Source organism: Ictidomys tridecemlineatus, chromosome 2 (assembly GCF_052094955.1).
Source record: "Ictidomys tridecemlineatus isolate mIctTri1 chromosome 2, mIctTri1.hap1, whole genome shotgun sequence".
NCBI lineage: Eukaryota > Metazoa > Chordata > Mammalia > Rodentia > Sciuridae > Ictidomys > Ictidomys tridecemlineatus.
Window position 1 is genome coordinate 56,092,662 of NC_135478.1, and position 26,526 is coordinate 56,119,187.

Genomic DNA, 26,526 nt, shown 5'->3' on the forward strand with positions numbered 1-26,526 from the left:
CTTAGGGCCTCCCTGAGTTGCTGAGGTCATCCTCTAACTTGTGATCCTCCTGCCTCGGCCTCCCGAGCTACAGGGATTCTAGGTGTGAAGCTTTTTTTTTTTTTTTTTTTAAAGAGAGAGTAAGAGAGTTGAGAGAGAGAGAGAATTTTTAATATTTATTTTTTAGTTCTCGGCGGACACAACATCTTTTTTGGTATGTGCTGCTGAGGATCGAACCCGGGCCGCACGCATGCCAGGCGAGCGCGCTACCGCTTGAGCCACATCAGTCTGAAGGCAACAGAACAGCTAGCTAGAAAAAAGGACAGTAAAGAATATTCCTGGTGGAGAGAAACGTGTGTTTGGGGGCCCAACGCTGGAAAACAAGGAGTTTAAGGGACTGAAAGAAGCTTAAGCGATTAGAATATGAGATTCAAGGGGGCACGGGGAAAGGAACAGTTAGGGAGATGAAGTCTCTGTAATAAGCCCCACCAAGAAAGAGGTGGAGTCTTTCCTCTCCTTTGACATCTGGGTGGCCCGAGGCAGCCTCTAAGCCCTGGAAGGGGGTGAAGGGGACACTGTGTGCTCCGTAGCTCGGGCCTCTTGACTCTTTGGCTGGTTTGGTTGCTCTGGTCTGGTCTGAACTGGTTTTGAAAAGTCAATGTCTAGCTCTGTTGCCCAGGCTGGCCCCCCAACTCCTGGGCTCCAGTGATGGGATCCTCCTGCCTCAGCCTCCTGGGTAGCTGGGACTACAGGTATGCACCCCCACGCCCAGCTCACCTTCACTCCTGTGGAATGGTCACCAAGCAAGGAAGACAGTCCAGCCCGCAGGAAGGAAAGCAAGCCCACGGGAGAGGACCGACATGCTCCAGAGGACAGCAGGCACCCAAGGCCAGACACCTAGCAAGGCCACCTTGGAACTTGTAGCTCAGCCCTTATCTAAATGAACTGAGCAGATGAGGAAACCCAGGGGGAACCAGCCCAAGACCTGTCAGCCACCCAACCCAGAAAGTCAGGAGAAATAATGCTTTTTTGGGGGGAGGGGGGAGTGAGGATTGAACCCAGGGTCGCTTCACCACGGAGTCACATCCCTGCCCCTTTTGTATAGATTTTATTAAGAGACAGGGTCTCATTGAGTCGCTTTGGTGCCTTGCTAAGTTGCTGAGGCTGTCTTTGAACTTGCAACCCTCCTGCTTCAGCCTCCGGAGCTGCTATGCACCATGGCACCCAGCACGTCTTTGTTTTTTTTAAGAGCCACTGAGCTTTGTGGGTTTTGCTAGACAGCAAACTGAAAGAGGTCAGATCAAGTAGGACCAGGTTGGAGACTGTGCCTTCATCCTGAAATCAGTGGAGAGCCAGAGAAGTGTTTGAAAAACACAGTAACATAACCCATCAGTACACACGCCGTGCCCAGGCCAGCAAACTCTCAGAGGCACTAGAAATATGAACTTGGCGGTGGGAGGCAGGAGATGGATTGCCAAGTACAATCATAATTCCTTAAATGTTGCTCTAGTTTGCTGAGATCCTTACCAGGTGAACCTCGAGTCAGTTCTTACACAGCTACAGGTAAGCATGCTTCACGTGGAAGGTGGGCACAGGTTGACCTAAGTGTTGAGTCGTGGAAGTACTCAGGACCTTGCCTGTCAGTAAACAGCAAAGATGACCTAGGCGCAGCGGTCATCTTTAATCTCACCTGTAACCCCAGCCACTCAGGCAGCTGAGGCAGGAGGATCACTATAAAAAAATAAAAAGGGCTTTGGGTGTGGCTCAGCAATTTAGCAAGGTAGAGTGCTTCTGGGTTGAAGCCCCAGTACTACCAAAAATATATATATATATTTTTTTTAAGTAAATAAACCAATATCAAAGATGAGAGCAGAAAGAGGCTCAAACAGAAAAACTCCAGCAAAATTTGAGTCAAATTGATATATATATGTAAATATATATGAGATATATATATAATATCGATTTATCTCTACTTAATTATACACACACACACACACACACACACACACACACACACACACACTTAGTTTTTTCTATGGAGAGTATCACTCTTTCGGATAATAGTCAAACTCATACAGCTTCCCAAAAGCCAGGCACACACCAGTATGACTCTGGCAGAGAGGGACTCTCACAGGGACGGTCACCTAGCAGAGGAGGTAGAGGCCTGTGTTCTGGAATCCGAATCCAACCAGTTATCACCACTCCAGATTTCAAAGGCTGGCCAGCGCCTTGACGCTGGTGCAACCTCTGCACACTCGGGGGCCCTTCCTGGGCCCCGGTCCCTGCCCTTTGGTCTTAGATTCCTGAGGCCTGTTTTGAGCGGGGGATGCTCAGTGTTGGGCTAAGGAAATCCTCTGGCTTCCCAGAAGGCTGGCCAGGAAATGGTTTAGAAGGCAGCTCTTTCCTGGTGGTGGCCGGCCTCCCCGCAGGGAGAGAAGGAGGCCAGGGCTGGGGCTGTCTGCGGCTGATGGGGAGACCGACCGCAGGCCACAGGGGGCCCCTGCAGAGGGAGGCCCTGGGCTGTGGGTTCCTGCACTGGATAAGCACACCACAGCCCAGGGCCTCACCTGCCAAACAGAATCTTCTAAACCACATTTTAATTGAATTTTTACGTGCAATTTAATTAACTTCTGACAAATAGGAGAGCCACTGCACAGTGATAGATGATACAAAGAAAGGAGATGAGATAATAAAATTATATCAAAATTCGGTAAGATTTTACCTAAGGGACATGGTTGTGTTAGATGATGACTCTGGCCCCAGAGAATTGCAAACAGATGAAACCAGGTTATCGCTTAATGTATGGGAAAACAAAACACGGCAATACTCGATAGTACTTATGTTTTTTTTTAAATTTACTTTTTTAAAAAATATAGACCTTTTTATTTTATTTATTTATATGTGGTGCTGAGAATCGAACCCAGTGCCTCATACATGCTAGGCAAGCACTTTACCACTAAGCTAAAACCCCAGCCCCAAATTTACTTTTTTTTTTTTTTTAAGAAAAAGGACAGTTGTCACAATCAAAATTATAGGGACAGGAAGCTGGGGATGTGGCTCAAGGTAGAGTGCTTGCCTAGCACATGTGAGGCACTGGGTTCAATCCTCAGCACCACATAAAAATAAACAAATAAATAAAATAAAAATATTATGTCAATCTATAACTAAAATTATTTAAAGTAATAATAATAATAATAATAATAATAATAGTAAGAAAATACTACTCTCATAATGAATAAAGTTTAACCAGATATTGAATTTAAGAAGAATATTCTATGTTTAGCAAAATGATTATCTTTTCTATTGAGTTCAAAGACAAAATTTAAGCTATAAGAATTTTCTTCAATTGTCTAAGCTACAAACAAAACTACAGCTTCCAGGAGAAATAATGAACTTGATTGGCAGACAGGAACAATTTTAATTTAACTAAGCTATCTTTACTTGGGAGAAACTTTGGCATGGTAGATAAGCATTCTACCACTGAGCTACACACCCAGGCCCTTGAAATATACAATATATAATATATATATTATATATATATTATATTATATATATATTATATATATATTATATTATATATATATTATATATTGTATATATATATATACAATATATAATATATATATATATATATATATATATATATAATTAGGGATTAAACACAAAGGTGCTTATCTACTGAGCAACATCCCCAGCACTTTTTATTTGTTATTTAGAGACAGGGTCTCACTAGGTTGTTGACAGTCTTGCTAAGTTGCTAAGGCTGGCTTGGAACTTGCGATCCTCCTGTCTCAGCCTCCAGAGCTGCTGGGATGATAAGCATACACACACCACCATGCCTGGCATTAAATGTGCTTCTTGAAGGGCCTTTAATGAACTCTGTTTTCACTTACCTGTTCAAGGTGAGTTGTGTACTACACACAGGATAGGGGCAGACAAACTGACCAACCTCTGAAAGTCCCTTCAGTCCTAAAATGACACTGTTCAGCACCATGTACATCTACTTCAGGAGGCTGAGGCAGGAGGATCGTGAGTTCCAAGCCAGCCTCAGCCACTGAGTGAGGCTCTAAGCAACTCAGTGAGACCCTGTCTCTAAATAAAAATTTAAAAGGGCTGGGGATGGGGCTCAGTGGTTAATCGCCCCTGGGTTCAATCCCTGGTACCAAAAAGAATTGTTTTTTTTAAAAAAATGACAACCTCCACACTAGTCACGTGTGTGACTTGATACTTTTTCTGCAAGCAGATGGGACAATTAAAGTCCAAAACAACTTAAAGTGTCAAGCCTGCGCCTGGTTGAATGCAGACCTGCTGTGATCAAGGCAGGTGGTATCCACCGGAAGCCTAAAGAGGGACCAGTTTGTTGGTGTGACAATGACAGAAGACTTATTTATAGTTTTCTTGAGACTCATTAGGACATTTCCTGAAATGAGACTGCCTCACCAAAACCATCTCCTGGTGACAGGCTGGGAGGAGACAGGGGAAACCAGTCATCAGAGACACAAGGACACGGTTTGCCTGCTGTCTGTGTAGCAGAGGCCGAGCCAAGGGCAGTGTGTCTTTTAGGGAGGATGCGAGGGCTGTAGGTAAACAGCAGGAACTGGCTGCTGATGCCATATCCTGTCCTGCTGAACTCATTAAATGTGGGAGACCCTCCGCCACCCCAGGAAACACCAGCGATCCTGTGTCTTTTGTGATCCCTTCGAAACCATTCTGACCACACACGGCTAAGGAGAAAAACTTTAACCTACATCACACGCTCCATGGGCTACTCAGATCATCCAAGAAACACGCTCTTTGGGCTGACTGTGGTTCCACATGAAGACGCTTTTTGTTTATTTGTGTATTTTTTTCCATGATACAATGTGGTGTTTTTGGTTTTTTTACACAATATATGTATGGACTTATTTATTTTATTTTTATGTGGTGCTGAGCCTTGAACCCAGTGCCTCACACATGCTAGGCAAGCGCCTTGCCACTGAGCCCCAGCCCCAGCCCTTATTTTACTTATCTTCTTAAAATTGTCTTTTGTAGCTGGGCACAGTGGTGCACACCTGTGATCCCAGTGGCTCTGGAGGCTGAGGCAGGAGGATCGTAAGATTGAGGCCAGTCTCGGCAACTTAGGGAGGCCTGAAGCAACTTGAAAGACTCTGTCTCAAAATGAAAAATGAAAAGGGCTGGGGATGTGGCTCAGTCGTTAAGCAACCCTGGGTTCACTCCCAGGTACCAACAAATAAATAAATAAGTAAAATAAAATGGTCTTTCATGAAGCCTCCACGTTTCCACATTTCCCTCACCCTGAGCAAGAGGACCAATCAGTACAGCCCTATATATAACCCTTATTATTTAAAAATATACAAACTGCATTGTACCAACATGACCGTTATTTCATATTCTGTCACTGTGAGGGGGGAAAGAAGTGGGATGATGACCCAGTGCTCACTCTGGACCAATCAGAAACAGCCCGAAGCAGATGACGCCGCTTGGTCCTGAATCACTCAGACGCAGACTGAGAAATGTTCATCACCCCAGGAGACACTGCTAAGTGGCCTTAGAGTTCAGAGGAGATATCACGGGCCCATCAAAATCGTGTCGCAGGAGTGACCCGGGCTCTATGACACGGCCCCTCCACTTCTCCACTCTCAGACAGCCCCTCGGGGGTCCCTGGAAGGTGACATCTCCCTGGAAGGTGTCATCCGCATCTCCAACCCCATAAGAAAGGAAAGGGTGGATGGCTGGCGGAGTTCCAGCATCGAGCAAGAACCAAGGAGCCTGGGTCTCCCCCGGTGGGAGGCAACGGTGCCACTGCTCACGCTCTTTCAATGTCGCGGAGCACACGGTGACCTCTTGATGAATGGGTGATGGGCATATCCAAAGTCCCTGGACCATTTTCTAGTTTATGGAGATCAAGGAAGAATAAAAAGAGAAAGAAGAATCTCACATGTCCAAAATCAAAACAAAACAAAACAAACAAAAAATCAGACATGTTGAAATGCCAGTCCAGCAGAGGCTACCAGATGTCTTTTTATTTTATTTATTTATTTTGATACTGGGGATTGAACTGAGGGACGCCTGTCTGGTTTGGTTTGGTGGAAGGGGATATGAAAAAAGTCTTATGAGGCGAGTACAGTAGCACGCACCTGGAATCCCAGCAACCCAGGAGACTGAGGCAGTAAGTTCAAAGCCAGCCTCAGCAACTTAGTGAGGACCTAACCCCTAAGCAAGACCCTGTCTCAATATTAAAAAAAAAGAAAAAAATTAAAATGACTGGGGATGTGGTTCAGTGGTGAAGCACCCTGGTTCCAAAAAAAGAAAGAAAAAAAAAAGGAGTCTTATGAAATGCTTCTTTCTGTCTCTGAACTCTCTGTACCCTTCAGAATGCATACCTTAGAAGAAACGAATGGCAGAGTTGGGGGCACGGTTATGGAGACACAGATGAAAATTCCGGTTTGTGATCCCTGTAACAATTTCACTCCTGACAGTCAGTCATGAACCCTGCCCTGCAATCTGAGAATGAAGACTCTAGAAAAATCTTCCCCAGAGTACCCCTCAGAGACACAATATGAAAGGAAAGGTTTCATAACCAAATAAATGGGCAAAACATCTTATTTTTATACTCCAGTGATAGTACAAGTCTTTAAGAAATTCTGCAATTACAGAACTATTAACTTTAGAACTCTAAAAAGGCCCAAACTAGCTGGGCACAGTGGGGATTACAGGCATGCACCTGTCATCCCAGTGGCTCAGGAGGCTGAGGCAGGAGGATCTCAAGCTCAAAGCCAGCCTCAGCAAAAGTGAGGTGCTGAGCAACTCAGTGAGACCCTGTCTCTAAATAAAATACAAAACAGGGCTGGGGATGGGGCTCCGTGGTGGAGTGCCCCTGAGTTCAATCCCCAGTACCAAAAAAAGACCCAAACTTATTTGGGAATGGGACGTTTTATTTCCTCCAGTGTAAGGGATGAGTATCACATAGCTTAAAGAATCATGCATTAATTTTTTGTTTCCTCAAAGGAAGACAGGCTGAGTCCCAGGAAGATAGATTTGCCTTGATTCAGTCTAAAAGTGCTGCATTCAAGGTCAGGGCAGAGGGACCCTGGTTCAACCCCATTAAGCAGTTGTGCAATTTCCTAGTACAATTTAAAGAAAAGTGACCCTCAATGGTTCCCCCCTTTAAAAAAAAAAGTACTCCTTAAGTACCATCGCTAAGATGGGGAGTGTTATGTAAATGCCAATAGCTTTCCAAAATCATGAAAGGAGCCCTCTGCAAGAGACCCTAGGACTCTAGTTCTAGAAAGAGCTCTCAGTTCACCAAGGAAACAGCTAAAGGAAAAAATAAAAATAAAAGGCTATATGCTTCATTTGCTAACTCTCTGCAGGAGTACCCATTAAGGGGAAAACGGGGGAGGGGAGAAACCTGATAATAGGAAATGATTAGGTGGTAAAAGTGCCAATTTTGCTGAGGAGCATTGAAATGCATAACAGCTGGGTAAATAATCATCATACTGCCCTTCATACATTCACTTATTCATTCATCCATTTAATTGAGGATACTTGTTACATGATGTGGCTGGGCTGGGGGGCATGGAATACAGAACAGGCATGAAAGTCTTCTCCTGTTCCAACATATACAAAAAGCAACAAGCAAATAATAAGAGGACACAAGTGTTGTTAGGGCAAAAGAGCTTAGGACTGAGGATACCACCAAGGGATCTGCTAGAGAAGTCGATTTTAAAATTCAGGTCTCCCGCCTGTCTGCCAGACACTGATTCTGAAGGCCCAGGGTGTGCCCCAACATCTACATTTGTCACGACTCTCCCAGGAGAGTATCAGATTCCTCCATCTGTGAACCATAGAATCTTCCCAGGAGAATGTGCTAGGTGCCCGGAATCTGCCAAGCCCTGTCCTAGGAGTTGGAGGCAAGGTAATAAATAAAGCCAAAATTGATAGGGACTTAATGAACATTACAGTGCTAATGAGCCCTTAAATTCCTAATATTAAAATTGCATTTCTCAAATAAAATCTTTTTGCGGGGGGGTGTACTGGTGTTTGAAGCCAGAGGTACTTTACCATTAAGCACATCCCTACCCTTTTTTTTTTTTCTTTTGAGACAGGGTCTTAGTAAATTGCTGAAAGCCTCACTAAATTTCTGAGGCTGGCCTCTAACTTGCAATCCTCCTGCCTCACCCTCCACCCCCAGTCACTGGGATTACAGGTATGTGACATGCCTGACTTAAAATTTTTTTTAAATGTCAAAAGATCAAAACTCCCTGCTCTCACATGCTCGCCTTCTCCGACCCCCCTAACTTCACCATATGGCTCCCTGGGCTGACCCTGAGGTCAGCCAGCAAGGACACGGACAGGGAAGGAATCACAGGGAGAGGCAGGCGGGGGCCCACGCATTTCCTGCCTTCCAGAGTATTAAGGGCAAAGACTGGAAATCAGAAAGGGGGGTGACACAGAAGGAACAAAATATGGGTTCCTTTACCTCGCAAGCAGCAGACATGAAAGAAACTGAGGAAACCAAGTCTTCATCTGCCTCTGGTTGGCCATGACCTCCTCATGTCACACCAGTTAGAATACCCTTGACTTTCAGGTCCTATTGTCTATTAGGGCTTCACTGGATCCTGTGGTAGCCCTGCTCCCCTTTTTGGGTGGCTCCAGTTAACTGCTCCAGGTACAAAGTGAAGGGTGGCGGTGGACTTCCACAGGGCCACCCAGAGGGGACACCTCAGGTCTATCTGTCTTGGCAGTAGCCTTCGGGGACCTGTGGTCATGTCATGGGGCCATACACAGGCCAGGCCTACACCTCTGTGCCCCCGATAGCCCACACAGAGTCCAGAAGAGCCAGAGAGAGGGTCAAGAAATTCAGCCACAAACAAGAACAAAATGATGGCGTTTGCCGGCCAATGGCTGGAACTGGAGACTGTCATGCTAAGGGAAATAAGCCAGTCCCCAGAACCAAAGGCCAAATGTTCTCCATGGTATGTGGGTGCTAACCCTCAATACGGTGGTGGGGAGAACAGAAGTTCACTGGATGAGACAAAGGGGAATGAAGGGCAGGGGAGGATGGGAACGGGAAAGACAGTGGAGGGAATGGGACAGAACTTTCCCATGTTCATCTATGAACACACGACCAGGGAAACTCCACATCACGTCCAACCACGAGAATGGAAGTTAGACTCCAGGTATGTAGATATGTCAAAATGCACTCTACTGCCATGAATGACTAAAAAGAACATATAAGGTTTTTTTTTTTTTTTTTTAAGAGAGAGAAAATGATCAAGGGTCCAGCTCATGTAGAAACATGTGAGCATTTTATTTATCGATTCTTTTCATCAACAGAGTATGAAGGTCCAAGGAAAAAAAGACGACGGGTATTCGGCTCATGAGTTTGCACATTTTTAAAGCAGAATCTAACATGGCATAAGAATGAAAGCTAAGCAGTATCCCCAATGCTCCTTCTCGAATGTTTTCATCTCGGGTATTTTACGTGAATTAATTTCAATTTACAGCTAAAGGTCAAGGCAAATTGGTTTGTTTCCTATATTGTGTTATGCTTGGTATCCTAAGGATTTAGGCACTGAGTAACTTATAAATAAATAACCCGATGCCTATTGTTATGTTAAATAATCCCCCAGCTTAGGCTGCCTGCAGCCCCCTGAAGGAAACAGAATTCTAATGTTGCAAGAGAATTAGATCTAAAAGTCCCCGCCAGCAGCTCCCGAAAGCAGACAAACTGCTGATCTAACAGGTCTCTGCTGTTTTCCATCCACAGTTTTATCTGTACTAACTCTGGGATTTGAGATCACAAAACCCCAAACAGAATATCCAAGGTATAAATATCCCCTAAATACAATTAAAAAAAAAATGATAGCTAATCAACTTAAGACAGGAAAACAGAATAACGCCAGCACTTTTCTACATTCTGACATTAAAATAGATCTTAAGAACGAAAACTCCAGGATTTGTATTTTTTAATTTATTTTTTAGTTTTATGTGGACACAGTGTCTTTATTTTACATTTGTGTGGTGCTGAGGATCGAACTCAGTGCCTCAAGCATGCTAGGTGAGCACTCTACCACCGAGCCATGACGCCAGCCCCTCCAGTATTTGAAATTTTTAAGACTGTCCATGCAAGCCGGCCGTAGTGGTACACACCCCATGATCCCAGCTACTCAGGAGGCTGAGGCAGGAGGATCACAAGTTTGGTGAGGCCCAGCCTCAGCAACTCAGCGAGAGCCTGTCTCTAAAAAAATATAAAAAGGGTTGGGGATGTGGTTAAGCGGCCCTGGGTTCAATCCCCAGTACCCAAAAACAAAACCAAACAAAACAAAAATCCAAAAAACTTGCATATCTAGGATCCAGTATTATTTTAAACAGGATCAGAACTAGCAACATTATTGGTTCTTGTTATTTTTTTTTCCATCTCGTGAATTTTAGCCAAAAGAAACAAAGAAACAAACAAACAAACAAAAAACTATATATCCAGTACCAAGTCAAAAAAATGGGTTAGGAATTAAAAGCAGAGCTGGAGTGCTCAGGTAGGTAACTGAGTACCTGCGGAAATCACCTAGCCCAAGTTCAGGGACATTCATGGGCGGGAGAAGACATTTCTAACATTCACCAGTGCTCTGGGGCTCAGAGTCTCTGAATCTTCCCGGTAAGGGGCCCCCAGGAGATCTGTAGATCCTCCCAGTGGCCACAGATCAAGCTTAGATCCTGCCATGGATGTTCTGTGAACCCAAAAGAACTCAATTAAAAGATGGACTTGTGTCCCGCAGCCACCCCACCCCATCCAAAAGACACTGTCAGAGTTAAAATAATAAAGAGTCAAAATAAACAAACAAATAGATACAAAAACAAAATCCCTGTGTAAATCAGACTCCATTCTGATGCCAAAAGATTCCCCAAGGAAAATAAACCAGAATCTTTCCAAGAATTTGTAAATCCCTCCGCAGCCCCCCCCAAAGGAAAGGACAAATCATCCCCACCCCCACCCCCATCCCCCACTGGCCTGCAAAACCCACCTCTCCAAGGGCTAGGATCCCCTGGAGTCAGGAGAGCCCCAGAAGCTGATGGGTATTGTGGTCAGCCTTATCAAGAGGGACAGGATGGTGGGGGTCCCTCCAGGAGGTCCAAACAGGCCCCTCCCTCACAAATCCCAGTAGGGAAAGGGCAGGCTCTGCAGCTTCACCCATTTGTCCCCCTGTCCTGGATGTGAACAGCTATCAAAATGTATAGTACGTAATGTAGAATTAGATGGCACAATACAATCATGTTAATTCATTCTGATAAGTAAGAACACAAGGCTGAAGCCAGGCGGGGTGGTGCATACCTGTCATCCCAGCATCTTGGGAGGCTGAGGCAGGAGGATCTCCAGTTCAAAGCCAGCCTCAGCAAAAGTGAGGCCCTAAGCAACTCAGTGAGACCCTGTCTCTAAATAAAATACAAAATAGGGCTGGGGATGGGGCTCAGTGGTCGAGTGCCCCTGGGTTCAATCCTCAGTACCAAAAAAAAAAAAAAAAAACTATGATGCTGACATAAAAATTATAATATCCACTGGTATCAATCAATATATTAAAAAAAAAACTCTAGACTATTGCTTCCAGACTATCTTAATTCATGAGTGTCGATTTCATTGAATATCTGCAGAACCAAAAACAGAACTTCATGAGTTAATGTGCCCTGCTCAGCCCCCTGCCCCCAGCTCTCCTGGGGCAGGTTCTGCACTGGGCTCTGGAGCAGCAGGGCTAACAGGTGAGCAGCCTCAGGGGACCCCTTAGGACTGGTCATGTGGCCTCTATGGCCTTGGAATTCCAATTCTGGTTTTATTTCATCTTCATTTACGCAGGTTGAGAAAAGCAGAGCACAGAACGTTTGCTTTGTGTTTGGAATCACATGCATCCACATTTTCAATGGCATTTGGCTAAATGCACCAGGATTATCAGGGAAGTTGTTGCCTCCAAATCAAGTGTAAAAGGCAGGCCTGATTTTATCAGATCGTCAGCATGAAGAAAGAATTCCACACCTGGTAAATGACTCCTTTCTTGCCCAGGATGCATTTCTAACTGAGCCACACCCGCTAGCTCTTTTTATTTTTTGAGATAGGATCTCACTAACTTGCCGAGGCTGGCCTCCAACTTATGATCCTTCTGCCTCAGCCTCCCTAGTAGCTGGAATTACAGGTGTGTACATCATCATAAGAAGAGAGGACGATGTGGTATTCACGGGGTAGGGTTGTTAAGGCACCTGAGTCCTGCGCTCTTGCCTTGACCTCCCTGTCCCCCCTCAGCCGGTATAAGCCATTGTGGGTAGTCTTCAGCCAGCTCTCTCTGTGACAGGTTCTGACCTGCTGGTTGACAGGGTGGTTGAAACACAGTTTCAGTAATAAGAGAGGGTTGCCTGCAAGACATTAGGAGGGCATTCTTCTGGAAACGACAGTGATCCTTGATATACCACCGTCAACTGCTCTCATGTTTATCTGTTTTAGTTAGGGTCCCCAGGATTTTAAGTGATAATCCCTTCAAGGGATTATAATTCTTTCTTTTTTTTTTTTTTTTTTGGTACCAGGGATTCAACCCCCAAGGGCTCTTCACCACTGAGCCACATCCCCAGCCCTTTATTATTATTATTTTAATTTAAAGACAGCGTCTCACTGAGTTGCTTAGGTCCTTCCTAAGTTGCTGAGGCTGGCCTCAAATTCACAATCCTCCTGCCTCAGCCTCCCGAGCTGCTGGGATTACAGGCGTGGGGAACATGGGGCTTTCCCGATCTCATTCCCCAAAGCTTACCTGTTTAGACACAGTTCCCCAGGACTTCAGTTTTATGACTCCTGGATTCTTCTTGGTACACAGGCCTGATGTCTGCCCTTCATTATCCACCTGCTCATGCCCAACTGACCAACCTAACAAAATGACAATATTCTACATATTCACTCAAACGAAGCATCCTGTAAAAAAATCATTTCACCTTTTCCTTTATACTCTTTTTAAAATAGTTACTAGCCAGGTACAATGGCACATGCCTGTAATCCCAGAGGCTCGGGAGGCTGAGGCAGGAGGATCAAGAGTTCAAAGCCAGCCTCAGCAACTTAGTGAGGCCCTAAGCAACTCAGGGAGACCCTGTCTCTAAATAAAATGCAAAATAGGGCTGGGGATGGGACTCAGTGATCGGGTGCTCCTGAGTCCAATCCCCAGTAGCTAAAAAAAAAAAAATACTAGAAAATTTTAAATTGCATAGGGTTCACATTGTGCTTCTACTAGACATGGCTGCTTTGGGGGTTCCAATCAGTTAAAGCTTTCAGTTTTACAACTGCTGTGTCTTTCTTTGCACCATCGTTAGTCTGGTGAAGCTCCATAGGCATTTCTCAGAGGAATGTTACCAATGAGTAAAGGAAAATGTGTAAAAATACAAAAGGAACCAATTATACTGAAATAGTAATAAAATATTTGTAAAATAAATGTTTGTACTGCAATGCTTTTTGTTATTGAAGGCATGAAAAACCATATATCACAGAGGTGAGTCTAACAACTCGTGTAATTTCTAAATAGTGATGAGCATACTTATTCATTTGAGTCTATGACATATTAAAATATCTAAGATTCCTATTTTTTTCATTTTCTTTGTAGTTGTGGGTGGATGGACAGAATGCCTTTATTTTATTTATGTATTTGTACGTGGTGCTGAGGATCGAACCCAGTACCTCACGCATGCTAGGCAAGTGCTCTGCCACTGAGCCTCAGCCCCAGCCCCTAAGATTCCTATTGATAACCAAGTTGTGAGTATTGCTCATGACACTGTGGTTTATGACCTACAACTGAAAAGGAAAGATTCTAGCTCAGTTATACATCAATGAAAATGTAGAGGTAAGCCCCCCAGTGGGGCAGCACGCACCTGTAATCTCAGCTGGGGAGGCTGAGGCAGGAGGATCCCAAGTTGGAGGCCAGCCTCAGCAACTTAGCAAGGTCCTAAGCAACTCAGTGAGACCTTGTCTCTAAATAAAATACAAAAAGGGCTGGGGATGGGGCTCAGCGGTAGAGCGCTTGCCTAGCACATGCGAGGCCCTGGGTTTGATCCTCAGCACCACATAAAAATACAATAAAGTTATTGTGTCCAACTACAACTAAATAAACAAAATATTTTTTTAAAAAAAGTCTGGGGATGTGGCTCAGTGTTTTAAGTGCCCCTGGGTTCATCCCCTGGTACAAAAAAAAAAAAAGTAGGAAGGTCTCCAAATTCCTACCCATAGACCTTTCAGGACCCGTGATCCCCAGGTAAGAATGCTGTGTCCACACCTGGTCCACGTGTGTGCATCTGTCAAGGATGTCCTGCAACCTTGGCCCATTCCTGTTAATTTGGTGTCCATGACTCACAATTCCTGTTTTTGACCATGAGCAGACCAATAGGGTGAGGAAGGGCTTGCACTTGTTTTTTTCCGATACTTTTGCTCTGCAAAGGGAACAGGAAGAACAGCAAGGGCAGTACATTTAAAAGAAAGATTTAAAAAAAAAAAAAAATTTTTTTTTTTGAACCTTCATACCAAAAAAAAAAAAAAAAAAAAAAACCCACGATTCATTTGCTGTAAAGATGAATGTTTGTGTGTCAGAATATTCGGCAACCAGAAAGAACACATAAATAGCAGTAGCGCTTCACATCATCGATGATACAAAGTATTTCCCGTGGTTTATTTTCATTGATGAATATTTGTGAAACACTTAGCCTGCCCCAGGTTCTATTCTAAGGACTACAAATATTAACTCTTTCATTTAATCCTACGAGTTGAGTGCTATTAGCATTATTCCCTCCCCACCTCCTTTTGTTTTTTGTACCAGGGATTGAACCCAGGGGCACTTAACCACTGAGCCACCTCCTTTATTATAGTTTATTTAGAGTAAACTTTATTTACAGACAGGGTCTTGCTGCATTGCCTAGGACCTTGCTAAATTGCTGAGGCTGGCCTCGAACTCACCATCCTCCTGCCTCAGCCTCCACAGCCGCTGGAATTACAGCATGCACCACTGCTGCAGGGGGGATCCCTTTCTACAGATGAGACAACTGAGGCTCACTGAGAGGTCCCACAAGGTGGCCTGGGATTCTAACAGACTAGCTGCCTGTGTTATTTTCAAGACGGCAATGCCAAAGAAAAAAATCTAAAAACTCCACTCATTACCCAGGGAGTCAAGGTCACCGTCTCTGGGCTTCCAGATAGATCACTTGGTACAAAATGCCCAACCAGGTGAGGTCAATAAAGAAGGCTCTCTTTCTACCTTCGGGCCTGTTTGCAAGAAGGCTGGCAATTTAAAGCAAACACCTCTCTTTGTGAGCTAAGATAAAGCTCCTCTGTATCTGAGGCTGGCTAAGGCCCAGCAAGGCATTTGTTCCAGCCTTATCTAAAATATGCTCCAGGAGAATGGGCCCGGTGCTAAGCCAAGTTTTGACTCCACCAGCTTAAGAGAGATTACACACATACTTGGGACTTAACCAGCGAGAGAAGGACAGAAACCTCAGTAGCTCTGAACCCAGTCACCTCTGGGGCTCAGCAAGTACCCCCTGAGTGAAGAGCTGGGCAGCAGCTGGGATCAGTGGTGCAGGCCTGTCATCCCAGCAGCTGGGGAGGCTGAGGCAGGAGGATGGGGAGTTCAGAGCCAGCCTCAGCAAAAGGGAGGCCCTAAGCAACTCAGTGAGACCCTGTCTCTAAATAAAATACAAAATAGGGCTGGGGCTGGGGCTCAGTGGTGGAGGGCCCCTGGGTTCAATCCCCAGTACCAAAAAAAAAAAAAAAGAAAGAAAGAAAAAGAGCCAGGCAGTGAGTTCCCACAGGGGAAACCAGCCCTGCAGGTATAGCCAGGGAGGCTGACAGTCAGCATTCCTCCTGCAGCCAACAAATGAAGGTCTGTCTTCTTTTGGCTGTGCCTGGCTCAGGGGCCAGATAAGCCTTTCTCAGACAATAACCTCAACCCAGAAACATTCCAGCCTGCTGCCCCTCTGTAACACCCAACTGTGAAATGGTCTCCAAATAGGAGCCACTCAAAGAGAGAAACCGATAATGCTGCCATCACATGTATCTGGAAAGAATCTTCTAGACAGACACCATTCCATAAATGTTCCAGGCTCCGAAAACCTGAGGGCTGCCTGCTGAAGACTTTTCAGGATACCTCTTGGCTGTGGGAACTGGCATTCCGTTTCCGGAAACGATAGGGTCCCCCTGGCAGCTATGATATTAAATTAAATGACTTCATTTCCGCCAGAGAAATGTGTCGGCCTCCACCCCCACGTTCCGGCACTCTTCACGCACAAGCCTCCATCGCCACCCGGGTGGAAAGTCGGGCCCATTAGGCCTGGATCCTGCTCAGATTAACAACCTTAGGGGAATAATCCTCTAAGAAAATATTTTCAAGATTTGGGGTAATCACGTTCTGGGGCCAGATGAAATTTGTTAGAGTTTGCACTTTTGTTGCTAGAAAACCTCTGAAGTCATTTGTTTCCCACAGTTTTGCTCAGAAGCTACTTTGTGGGAAAGAAAGGCAGCTCCCAGGCATCAAGCCAGCTAGAACCAAGCTGCGAGGGAAGAAAGCCAGGCCCTGACCAGCCCTGCAGCCCCCACGCAGCCTGGGCCGCCTGGTCAGCCCTTCCAAGTGATTGATTTTGGCAGGGGGTGGAGGGGTGGGGGGGTGACCAGGATTGAACCCACTGAGCCCCAGCCCCAGCCCTTTTCTGCATTTTATGGAGAGACAGGGTCTCGCCGAGTTGCTTAGGGCCTGGCTAAATTGCCGAGGGTGGCCTCAAACTTTCGATGCTCCTGCCTCAGCCTCCCGAGTCACTGGGATTGCAGGCCTGCAGCACCACGTCTCAGTTTCAGGTACATGATTTTTGAACTAATAAAAATAACCTCATCTGGCATGGTGGTGGATGCTGGTCATCTCCGTGGCTTGGGAGGCTGAGGCAGGAGGATCGTGAGTTCAAAGCCAGCCTCAGCCACTTAGCGAGGCCCAAAGCAACTCTAAGTAAAGGATGAAATGGGGATGGGGATGGGGCTCAGTGGTTCAATCCCTGGTATCAAAAAAAAAAATCATAAAAATTTCAAGGGATCACAAATGAAATTCCACCAGGGACAAGTTGGTGTCAATGTGACACAAGGCCGCCACCCTCCTAGCCTCTGGGTCCGGCTTCTCAGGATGTCTGTGTGACGCAGAGGAAGGTGACTCTCAGAGGGACGGTATCAAGGAGCCTGCAGGAAGGAGTCCCCCCCGAGGACCCAGGAGCGGGGGCTGGGAAACCCGGGTGCCACAGAGGACGTGTGACACCCTATCCGCTGCCTCTGCCTTTCCCTCCCTGAAATGCCTCCCACCTTCCCGCCAGAGCAGATTGATCTGAGGACTCCTGGTCTTCTTCCCATCAGATTTCACTTCTGGAGGTGTCCCTCAAATGTCAGAAATGTCAACCTGGGGGCCCTGGCAGGGCCACTGTCAGTCACCCAGCAACTGCAGAGAGGGGACAATGTCAGCCTTGACCCTGGCTCCAGGCACAGTATCCGCCCTGCTGCAGGGTTTGCTTTGTCTCCAAAAAGGGGAGGTGACAAAGGAAGACACAGGCTTCGAGGCACAGGCTGAAGGTCACAGACACACACCTCCAGAGCCACCCTGGGCCCCAGGCATGTTTACGTCTGCTGGGCCCCAAACAGGCCATCCTTCACCCCACAGAGACACCCCAACATCAAACACCAGGCAGTTCCTGGAAGGAGACGTCAGGTGGTGACATCTCATGGTCTCGGTTGCAAAAATGTCATTTCCCCTAAAAATAGATAAACCAAAATAAATAGAGGAGCGCTCCAAAGCGGTGCCACCACCCTCTTCTTCCTGTGACTCAGAGGGACCCCATGGCTTCTTTGTAATAATGACTCTGGGCTCTGGGGTGGGATAACTGAAAGACTCTTCCCTCCTGGGCTTTGTGTGGTGGCACACGCCGATAATTCCAGCGGCTCAGGAGGTCCAGGCAGGAGGATCGTGAGTTCGAGGCCAGCCTCAGCAACTTACTGAGGCCCTAATCAACTTAGAGAGACCCTGTCTCAAAATAAAAAAATTTAAATGGGCAGGGGGGTGTTTCTCAGTGGTTGAGCACCCCTGGGTTCAATCCCCAGTACCAAAAGAAAAAATAAGAGATTCCCATTTTGCAGATGAAGAGACTAAGACCCAGAGAGGCTGAATAATTGCAGTTTTATAGGGTAGGCCACGGGCATTCGGACCCTGGTAAGATTCCAGAGACAGGGGTCTAAGAAGGCTGCCTGACCATCAGTTAAGGTCCCAAACAATCGCCCAGTAGTCTTTCAACGGGGGTTTAAACCAAACTCATTCAGAGTTTTTTCCACGCATCTCTTTTTAGTGAAACCCGTCAATTTAAATAATTGAGAGCAGACATCCTTTTAGAAGGCTAAAATTAAAAGAGCGTCCTTACCATGTGCTGGCAAGGATATTAAGTGACGGAAACTTATAGACTTCTGTTGGGAATGTGAACTGGAATGACCAGAACACAGAATGGGATGATCAATGGGAATTAGATCAATGCTACTCTCTGGCCAGGTACTGCGTTCCACTCCAGGACGTACCCCAGAGAGAGGAAAGACACCTCAGGCCATCATCACAAAAATGCCATTCATAATAGTCCCAAATTACACACCACAGAAATGTCATCAAAAGTAGAACACATAATGAAATGTAAATATATGCATGTTATAAAAAGATACAGAAATCAAAACGAATGAACTATGGCTATATGTAACATGGACAAACCCCCAACATAATGGTGGGGAAAAAAATAAGAACAATAAAAAAAGTCGGGCACGGTGGCACATACCTGTCATCCCAGGGGCTCTAGAGGCTGAGGCAGGAGGATCGCCAAGTTCAAAGCCAGCCTCAGCAACTTAGCGAGGCCCTAAGCAACTCAGTGAGACCCTGTCTCTAAATAAAATATAAAAAGGCCTGGGGATGGGGCTCCGTGGTTAAGCAACCCTGGGTTCAGTCCCCAGGACCAGAAAGAAAAATGAATAAATAAATACAAAAGGAATCTGCTCACACAAAGTCCAAAACTTCATAAAACTCATCAGCAGAGGACAGGTCAGGATGTTAGTCACCTCCAGGGACAAGGCAGTCCCTCACCAGGAGCTGCTTGGTTGCTGCCAGGATCTAGGTACATGAGCTGGCGTCTCTGATCCAGGTGGGCTGACTTGGTGGCAAATTCTTCACTGTGACATACGTGTTTACCAGATGGCCTCCCTCTCCCTCCCCACTTATCCAAAAAACAAGGAAAGCCTTCCATAAAAACCTGAAGTCTAAACCCAGGTTTTCAGACTTGTACAGGGAAAAAAAAAAAATTAGCACAGAAGAAGACATTCTGAAACTAATTCAATACTCTTGACGTGCAGAAATAACTCTAAGAAGAAATCATTTTAGCCTTCAAAGTTCAGCTCGGCAGTATTTGAAACTACGTTTCTACTCAATTAAGTGCCACTTGGTCATTGTGGCATCAAGGAGACATACATGCACTGCATCATCAGAAAACACGGTGCCCGGGGTTTGCTGCAATGGCAAGGTTATGTATGTAGTGTCTTGGCACAAAATAGCACAGGGCAAGCCCTGCAGTGGTCCCCAGAGAAGCAAAGGTAAGCCTGCTGTAAATGCCCTTAGCCACATGGCTAGACTTACTTCCAACCATCATAGGGAACAGGGTTCTGGGTAATTTGGCTCACATACATGAAGTAGAAAGCCAATTGCTCAGGGTCCTAGTGAGAAAAATGGCGTTTCCCAATTGCCAAAGCACAAATAAGACTTCAAAGTCTCTAGAAGTTTCTGAGAAGCTTGGCAGCTCCAAAAGGCCAGGATCCTTGAACTCTGGGCTGGGTTGGGTTATCCAACATCTTCATTTGGTTCCATGTCAAGAATATTTCCAACTTGCCGGGCACAGTGGCACACCCCTGGAATCCCCGTGGCTCAGGAGGCGGAGGCAGGAGGATGCAGAGTTCAGAGCCAGCCTCAGGAAAAGCAAGGCCCTCAGCCTCTGCAACTGAGTGAGGCCCTAAGCCACTCAGTGAGACCCTGTCTGTAAATAAAATACACAACAGGGCTGGGGAGTGGGCTCCGTGGTTGAGTGCTCCTGGGTTCAGTCCCCTTACCCGCCACACACACACACACACACACACACACACACACACACACACCACCCCAAATGGGTGATCAGCCAGTCAAGCTGATGTGCCTCAGACCCTGGATTCTGGAGGTGGTAGATAAGAAGGAGCCACGCCCAGACAGTTCTGCTTGAGCGTTGGGCTGAGAAAACCTCCAGACTGAACCTCAGGAAGCAAGTCAGAGTTCACATTTCAGAGATTCCTCAGCAGCATTCTGACATCTTTGGAGAGGAGCGCTGGGGGCAGGGTGAGCAGACATCTATCTTTAGAGTGGTTTCTAGAAAACTGACGGACACAAACAGTTCCAAGAAGATCAGCACGTCACTGGCCCCTCCAGTCCCAAAGCAGAAAGGAGGGCTGTCCCATTTAAGGACTCCAAAGGGATTTTTCTTTTTTAAAAAAAAAGGCACCTAATCATGATTTAAAAAAAAAAAAAAAATTTAATTGTAGATGAGCACAGTACCTTGGTTTTATTTATTTATTCTGAAATATTTTTTTTAGTTGTAGATGGACACCATGCCTTTATTGGTTTTTTATTTTTGTAATGTGGTGCGGGGGATCCAACCCAGTGCCCCATGCAAGCCAGGCAAGCGCTCTACCACTGAGCCACCCCCCCCCAGGCCCTATTGATTTATTTTTCTACCGTGCTGACGATCGAACCCGGGGCCTCGCACGTGCTAGGCGCTCTCTGACCACCGAGAAGCAAGTCCCGCCCTCGAATCATAATTTCATGACAGTATTTTTTCCTACAATCAGAAAAGAGAAAATCACCCCATCTGGAGCTGGAATCAAAGAGCTCGCTGACCTCACAAGTACACACCCTACTTTCCTCCAGCAGAACTGTGCAAGGAGGTGGCTTCCCAGAACCCTTCACCAATTTTCTTTTCTCCCACTTCTCCCTGTCGTTCCTCCACCTTTGTTATCGTATAATTCCCGATCCTTGCTCCCATGGGGCCATAAACAAAGAACATTCTGAGAAATGAGTTCAAATGCCCCTGTGGCGAAGACTCCTTCCCTGCCTACTAAGGAGAGTCGGCCCTATTGACATTCTGTAGCTTGTGGCTCAACTCTAAGTTCCTGGTGGGCAGGGATCCATCCATGCTTTCTAGTCGATGGGCAGCACGCGCCCAGGTGGCCTGACATGGAGGCCAGCTGATAGGCCAGGGGAGAGGTAAGTCAATTAAGTTCCTTTCCTGTTTGGAACCTCCAAGATGCTGGGTTTCCAGAGACAAGAAGGGAGGATCTGGTTTACCCCACAGCAGACTCTTTGCATTGAGGACCAACAGCCAGGAAACTAATTTCTCTGGGCCCAAAGATTGACTCAGCATAGCAGGGAGCAGGGGTACCTGCCAGTAATCTAGCAGGAGGCTGAGGCAGGAGGATGATGAGTTCAAAGCCAGCCTCAGCAATTTAGGGAGGCCTCATGCAACTCAGAGAGACCCTGTCTCTAAATAAAATATAAAAAGGGCTGGGGATGGGGCTCAGTGGTTAAGCACCCCTGGGTTCAATCCAGGATCCTCCCCCCGAACCTGGGGAAAAGAAAACAAGAGAATTATTCAGCATATATTTATGGAAAGAAAAGTCACCCTGAGCTGGGTACTACCTGCCCAGGACACAGTTCTTCTCACCTCTTTGGATTCATTCGGTTCATCATCTCATCCTGTTAAAGCGGAGATATGAGGTGTCCCCTCAAAAGCTCCCATAATTAACACGGGGAGTGACGCGATGGTGACCTAATTGGTGAATTCATCCATTTGATGGATTAATAATTTGATGACTTGCTGGTGTTAGGGGAGACACAGATGAGGATGGGGGAACTCAAGGTAGATGATTTTCAGACATTGAAGAGGCTTCACAAAGACATATCAGTCTGTAAGTGTCAGGAGACAGACAGATGAGGAGGGTGGGAACATGGGGGTAAGAGAGTGATTCCATAAAATGGGCCCAGGGTGCTGACCCCCACGTGCTTTCTTTTTCAAGAAGCAGTTCACCTGCAGCCCTGCCTGGCCTCCCTCTGTGGACAGGACGTGTCACATTCCTCAGCAGATGGCCTGTTCCCTGCAGGAGAAACGCAGGCCCAGGATAATGTCAATGGGAGGAGCCCAGGGGACTTGTGACCAGATCCTGAAACTCTGGGCGTTAAGGATAGTTCCCCCTAACCACAAACTCTGTAAGAATGCAGGGGTGAGAATCCAGTTAGAACCAGTCAGCAGGGGCCAAAGTGACCTAGAGTTGCCCCAACAATGGGGACTTGAAAACTTGATGTCATCCTGCTGTCAGTCAAAAGTCAAGAGGTGGACCTGGGCGGGACTCTCTGGAAAGTTCTCTGGGTTCCCCAATAAAACTGGAGCGCAGAGAGGCACATGGCCCCTCTCCTCTGTGAGAGGACCCACTCTCTCCCCTGAGAGTGTCTCTGTCCTTTTTCCTGTCCTTTTGATGAACTCATTCCTGTCACTCTGAGCATCATGTCTGAAATCGTTCCGACCTGATGGCAAGAATCAGGGTTTGTAGAGGGGTCTGCTCCCTCACACTAGGGGGGTCTGGCTGCAGGGTCACTAGGGGTGTGCCTCGGGGACTGCACCTCTGTCCCTGGCTCCTCCCTCCCTCTCTGCTTCCTGGCTACCTGGAGGGTGCACCGCTTTCCTCCACCAGGGTCTACTGCCCCGGGCCCTGCTCCTGCCTCAGGCCCAGAACAACAGAGTGAGGGGAAGGGCGAGCCCCAGACACCCTCTGGATGGCTCTTACCAGGAAGGTGGGTCCTGGCCACACCAAGCTGACTAACTCTCCCCCTCCCCAGGTGGTCACGGCTGCTGTTATTTTCTACTCACCTAACAAGGAACAGGTATCCGTGAATAAAATAAAACTGGATCAGAGAATAAATGACCCTGATCCTAAAGATTCTTTAGGTAAATTAAGGACAATGTAAAAAACAAAAGCCTGCTGAAAGTCACTGTGCGTCCAACATGGCTGTCTGTCATTCAGAAAGGCTTTCGGATGGAGGCTATGGGGGGCATCTTGGGACATAATACTAACATTGGGCCTTCTAGAGACGTGGCAGATATAGGAAGGACTATGCCTTACAACGGGATCCCCACACCCAGTCTGGTCCCGAGCAGGGCCCACAGGGCAGAACTACCCACGCCACTTCACATGTTCCAAATCACAAGCTTCCAGTAAAGACACACTTTTGTCCTTCTTCCCCAGACAGTCCTAAGATTCTGCCAGATAAACATCAGGAATGTTCCATTGTTTGGTAAAGAAAGCAGGTTGGAAAAAAAACCTGTGTGGTTAGCACCAAGAGTTCAGGAGCCGGAGCCATCGGCTCAGTGAATTGGAGAAGGTCATGTGTCCACTTGGGACAGTTTCTGTGATTTAACTTGGGCAAAACATCCATCAAGAAGTTGTTTTTCAGCGGGGCACGTGGCCCCCTGCTTGTAATCCCAACGACTTGGGAGGCAGAGATCGGAAGATCACAAGTTCAAAACCAGCCTCAGCCATTTAGCAAAGCCCTGTCTATAGATAAAAAATAAAAAGGGCTGGGGATGTGCTCAGTGGTGAAGCATCCCTGGGTTCAAATGAAGCTGCTTTTCTTCTATTTTTCTCATACGAAAAGTTTCAGCATTAGGAAGCAAGTAGTTTGGCCCTTGTTTGTCCTTATGGACACAAATCACTCTGAACTGAATTCTTCAATCACATTGAAGTTCCTCCAGGAGCTGCACCCCACCCCCCAAATGGCTTTTCCAAGTCACTCATGTAGGAAGATAAGCTCTATAACATCAAAATGTCCTGGCACCTGCAGTCCCAAATGCTCGGGAGGCTGAGACAGGAGGCTCTCTTGAGCCCAGGAGTTTGAGGCCAGCTGGGCAACACAGCCAGACCCTGTCTCAAAAGAAAAAAGAAAAATAAATTAGAAGTTTTTAGAGGTTGTGTTCTTGGTTTTTTATTTAGAGATAGGGCCTCCCTAAAAGGCTTAAGGCCTCACTAAGATGCCGAGGCTGGCCTTGAACTTGTGATCCTCCTATCTCAACCTCCATAGTTGCTGGGATTCCAGGCGTGCACCACAGTACCGGCTGGCTGGCCTGTGTTACACATCTCTTTACTTCAAGGTCTGGCATAGTGCAAGGGATACAACAGGCACTTAATAAAATATGTTCACTAAAGGTCAGCACTTCCTCATGTTTGACAAATGCAGCTCATAAAGCTTAACCAAGGTGGCAGAGGCCGAGAGTCTGGGAAGTGGCTCAGCCGGGATTCAATTGAAGGGCACCGAGTCACGCTCCTGAAACCCGACACAGAGCCACTCTGTAAACCTCGTCCTCTATTTTTCCCCCGTGGGCCTCACACACGTCAAGCGCATGCTCTACCTCTGAGTCCCATCCCCAGTCTGTATTTTTTAAGATACTGACGTTAATCCTTATCCCACAGCATCTCTGCAAAATAGCCACCTGCAAACGGAGAAGTAAACACAATATCTTAACCCACGAGGCCCAGAAATTCTTAGCCCTGCCTTTCAGTGTCCTTCCTTGGCTTTATTCGCGGCCTATCTCTGCCCCCAGTCACTACCTGAAGTGCCAGAGATCCATAGGACTTGGGAGAGACCAAACCACAGGCAAGTTACTTCCTTACTGGATCCACAATCCGAGGACAGAAGAGGCTCATCTTGACACACCACGCAGGCCCCACCTGCCTGGCTCAGGAAGTAAGTGCAAGAAAGAAATCTTAGAGAGGACAATGAACCACTGATTCCTATCACAGAGACAGGAATGTCCTTGTACTCACCAAAAACAAAACCTCCTCCTGTCCCTGACATTCCGGAGGCTCCTTGGAAATGTCACCCAGTTCTGACAAGGTGTGCCAGGTTCTCTGACTCCCCCTTCCTCTCCCAACTTCAGACCCTTGAGTGCTTACTCAACTTAGATTGCTTACCTAGGAGTCACTCTCGGGGGATTCCCGGAAGCCCCTCTTTTCTTTTCCAGGGTGACTATGTTGTTCAAGCTACTCTCAAACTCCCAGGCTCAAGCCTCTTGCCTGAGCCTCTTGAGTAGCTGGGACTGCAAGCATGCCTCATCACCCCTGCCTCAGGATCAAACCCAGGACCCTGCTAGGTTAGTGCTCTACCACTGAGCTGCACCCCAGCCTCAGGGAGCTCCCCTCTGTTTTGGGGTACTGGGGATGGCACTCAGGGGCACTCAATCACTAAGCCCCATCCCCAGCCCTAGTTTGTGTTTTATTGAGAGACAGGGTCTCCCTGAGTTGCTGAGGGCCTCACTTTGGGCTGAGGCTGGCTTTGAACTCGCCATCCTCCTGCCTCGGCCTCCAGAGCCACTGGGATGACAGGCATGGGCCACTGCGCCCGGCTAAGAAGGCCCTTTTTGATGTTTCTCTGTTCATATCTATTCCCTAGATATGAACTTCCAGGCCACAGGAGAAAGAGACATATTTTCAAATGAGAAAAGCTTTTTGGAAACACTTGCATCCACTCGCCTATTTCTGGGTGCTGCTGATATCAAGGACCACGTCACAGAGACCAGCAAGCTTGGCCAACCAAAGCCCCAGGGAGTAATTATCCTCGTCTAAAACCTTCCAAAGAGGCCAAAACCTACTGCATGTAAATTTCTTAGCCAAGAAACAGATGTAGGGTGAAAACGATTTTCCGCTGACGACCTCCGCACCAGAGGAACTGTTAGGTCAATGTTCTCTGCACAGAACATCCCATGTCAAAGGAGACCAGTCCACAAGCTCAGGGGGGTTTAGTCCAGTGTGTAAGAGAACTTCCGTCATTTTCAATTGCACGCCATCCTCTCGACCTCTGTCACAGAGGACCAAGTCTACTATTCTATCTTTGGGGTTTTGTTGTTGTTGTTTTTGTTTTTGAGGGGGGTGTTTGCTTGTTTGTTTTGGGGTACCAGGGATTGAACCCAGGGGCACTTAACCACTGGACAATATCCTCAGCCCTTTTTATATTTTATTTAGAGTCAGGGTCTCACTGAGTTGCTTAGGGCCTCGCTAAGTTGCTGACTGGCTTCAGATTTGTAATCCTCCTGCCTCAGCCTCCTGAGCTGCTGGGATCATAGGTGTGTGTCACTGTGCCTGGCTCTACTATTCTACCTTAACCTTTTTAATTTTTTTCCTGGTATAAGGGATGGAACCAAGGGCCTTGTACATAGTAGGTGAGCATTCTACCACTGAGCTACAAACCCAGCCCAAATCTTAACCTTAAAAAAAAAATAAAAATAAAAATAAAAATAAATTTTAAAAAAAAAACCTCTTTATGTGATTAAATGTACTTTGCAGGGAACTTTTAAGTGGAAACCTTCAGGTCTATCTATATGCAGACATACAGAACCAACTGCTATAGAAAGAAGGTGATTTTA

General features: G+C 46.5%; 1 protein-coding gene and 1 long non-coding RNA gene across 21 annotated transcripts in view; both read right to left on the reverse strand.

Annotated features, from left to right (window-relative positions):
- Positions 1 to 26,526, reverse strand: part of Magi1 (membrane associated guanylate kinase, WW and PDZ domain containing 1) — a 595,279-nt gene that overhangs the window by 506,840 nt on the left and 61,913 nt on the right. The window lies entirely within an intron of this gene.
- On the reverse strand, positions 20,617 to 26,355 carry LOC144375086 (uncharacterized). Its single transcript, XR_013434520.1, has 2 exons — positions 24,716 to 26,355; positions 20,617 to 24,031 (listed from the first exon to the last, which is right to left on the reverse strand). It is a non-coding gene; the product is annotated as an uncharacterized LOC144375086 (long non-coding RNA).